General features: G+C 49.9%; 1 pseudogene; it reads left to right on the top strand.

Moving 5' to 3' along the window:
- The first annotated feature begins 2,881 nt into the window (after positions 1–2,881).
- On the top strand, positions 2,882–2,999 carry LOC124597249 (annotated as a pseudogene).
- The last annotated feature ends 351 nt before the right edge of the window (positions 3,000–3,350 follow it).

Below are 3,350 nucleotides of genomic sequence, written 5' to 3'. Positions count from 1 at the left end.
TGACTGAGTGCCCAGGTGTATCAAGGCCGTTATTACGGCCAGAGATGGTTGTTCTGGGTACTGATTTCTCAGGATCTATGCACCCAAATTGCGTGAAAATGTAACCAGATGTCAGTTCTAGTATAATATATTTGTCCAACGAATACCCGTTTATCATCTGTATTTCTTCTTGGTGTAGCAATTTTAATGGCCAATAGTGCATGAACTCGATACATTCCCCCAAATTTTTGGAAGCACTTAATAATGACATTATATTGGGAAAAAGTTATATTCTGCGCTTCTAGATTCATTTACACTATCTATTCAAAAGTGTGTGGACGCCATTAAATACGGAATTGAGCGCTAAATGTCATGCGAAACATACACCCCACAGTAAAAGAAGAAGCAGTAACAACAGAGCGGGTCTGTCAGGAGAGGTCAGTGACATCGAACCTTTTTCACGCTGTGCCCAAGTTAACTACTGATGATGTGATCGTGAACTGGAAACGCGAAGGAAAAAGCACAGCTAATTCAGGATCGGGCGTAGCTCATGCACCGATGGGCATTGACCGTCGAGGACTGCGGAGGGTGACTATAAAATGTCACGTGAAATCAGCGGGAAGAATCATTCGCGAGTTCCAAATTGCTACGCGCACTCCAACCAACACAAAGTACTTAGGGAGTTCAAAAGAATGGGGTACAGTGGTTGTGCATCTCCTCATAAGCCCCACATTTTGTGGTCAGTGATAAACTATGCTAGGGGTGGCGTAAAGGCAACGACCTTGCCGCAGTGGATACACCGGTTCCCGTGAGATCACCGAAGTTAAGCGCTGTCGTTCGTGGTCGGCACTTGGATGGGTGACCATCCAGGCCGCTATGCGCTGTTGCCATTTTTCGGGGTGCACTCAGTCTCGTGATGCCAATTGAGGAGCTACTCGACCGAATAGTAGCGGCTTCGGTCAAGAATACCATCATAACGACCGGGAGAGCGGGTGGTGACCCCATGCCCCTCCTATCCGCATCCTCCTCGGAGGATGACACGGCGATCGGATGGTCCCGATGGGCCACTTGTGGCCTGTAGACGGAGTGGAAGGGTTGCGTAAAGATCGGCGCCATTGGATATTGGATGACTGGAAACGAGTGATTTGGAACTGGTGAGTCACGCTACACCATGTGGCATTAACTTGCCCTCATGTGTAGTGCCAACAGTGAAGTACGAAAGAGGGGGCGTTACAGTGTGGCAGGTACCGACAGAAATGTGGAGCCATGCTGAATCCTGCTCCGTGGCCAGTTGCGCTGGGTTTCTCGCTTGATCATCCATGGCACGAACAGCGCAATCGAGGGTGTCCCACAGATTCTCGACTGGGCTTAAATCCGGGGAGTTTGGTGGCCACAGGAGTACGGTGAACCCATCCTGGTGCTCTTCGAACCACGCACTTACTTTGTGAGCACTATGACGCGTTGTATTGTCCTGCTGGTAGATGCCATCGTACAGAAGAAAAATCAGATTGCAAGTGGTGGTGGACACGCTCCCCAAGGATAGATGCATCCTTCTGTTGATTCATTGTACCTTCTGGAATGACGCGATCACTCAGGGAATGCCACGAAAACATTCCACACTCCATAAAGCTGCCTGCTCCGGCTCCAGCCCTCCGAAGATTGCTACAGGGCCGTCCACGCCAACAGCCATTTGTCTGATGGAGAATAAAACATGATTCATCTGAAAAGGTTACCTGTTGCCACTCAGTGACAGTATTCCCTTCCAAATTCCAAGCTTCGTCGTCGATGAACAGCACTCAGTATGAGTTCATAAACCAGGTGCCTGCTGCAGAAGCCCATCTGCAGTAACGTTCGCTGAACGATCGAGGAAATCTGGAAATTTGTGGTAAGATCTTATGGGACCAAAATGCTGAGGTCATCGGTCCCTAAGCTTACACACTACTTAATCTAACTCAAACTAACTTACACTAAGAACAACACACACACCCATGCCCGAGGGATGACTCGAACCTCCGACGGGGGGAGCAGCGCGAACCGTGACAAGGCGCCCAGACTGCTCGACTACCCCGCGCGGTACGATCGAGGAGAGCCTATTGGTAGCCCGTTGGTTCATCTCGGCGCTCATTTGCTCAACAGCTGGCCTGCCTGTACACATCCCCGCAGCTGTTGTTCGCCGCTGTCGTTTGTGGCCCGTGCACCACGCTTGCCTCAGCGCCAGTTTTGGATAGCGCCATTTTACAGACTTAGCCATTTCGGAAATCGTCCCACCCTTTTCCCGACAGCTAACGATCATGCCTTTTTGGACGTCAGATAAATCGCACCGTTTCCGCATTGCTGACAACCGCACTCTTTACCGCGTCCCTCCGACACGCTTTATATACACTCCATTGGTTGTGTTACTACCTGCGATCTGTCAGTGTGAATTGCACACTGACATCGAACATTAATGTGTCTGGGCCGTCTATTCCCACGTTGACACCCCATCCCCTCCACCCCTTGTTTATAACTACGACGTATGAGCGAGTGTAACCTATCTGACGAGTCTTGACCGCCGAGCAGCGACCACTCGGGGGTTTGTTATCACAGTTACGACGAGGCCGTTGTGGGAGGGAAGAGCGCTGTTTTACTCCATTTCAAAACATTTTTCACACAAACTAAAATATCATACATCGTATCGTAAAAATGTGTGTCGCTGACGCTAATGTATTGCTTACCAACGATCCATCTGTTAAAATACCATGCATACTTAAATTCAACATTAAATAGCAACGTCGTAGTAAGAAATTATTCTTGTGTAGCATTACGAGCGCTCGAACACGTACCTAAGCACGAGACTCACTTTCCCTACCCCCACCTCCCTCATGTGATTTATTCCAAATTCGGCCGCCGGTAACGATCTGGAGGCAACGGCCTTCCCGCAGTGGCTACACTGGTTCCCGTGAGGTCACCGAAGTTAAGCGCTGTCGGGCGTGGTCGGCACTTGGATGGGTCACCATCTAGGCCGCCATGTGCTGTTGCCGTTTTTCGGGGTGCACTCAGCATCATGATGCCAATTGCGGACCTATTCGACCGACTAGTAGCGGCTTCGGTCAAGAATACTATCATAACGACCAGGAGAGCGGTGTGCTGACCACACGCCCCTCCTATCCGCGTCCTCCACTGCGGATGGCGCGGCGGTCGGATGGTCCCGATGGGCCACTTGTGGCCTGAAGACGGAGTGGAGTGGTAACGATCTGGAATTATACATACATACCTGTCTGCATTTGTAGTTCAAGTATTTCTCAAGAGGGATCTAAGGTGAATCTACCACACAAATCTGGCGTTTAGAAAATTAGATTCCAGACTCAAAAGTTATTGTGAGAATCCCAAGG

This window comes from Schistocerca americana, chromosome 2, assembly GCF_021461395.2.
Source record: "Schistocerca americana isolate TAMUIC-IGC-003095 chromosome 2, iqSchAmer2.1, whole genome shotgun sequence".
Lineage (NCBI taxonomy): Eukaryota > Metazoa > Arthropoda > Insecta > Orthoptera > Acrididae > Schistocerca > Schistocerca americana.
This window is presented reverse-complemented; position numbering and strand designations above follow the sequence as displayed.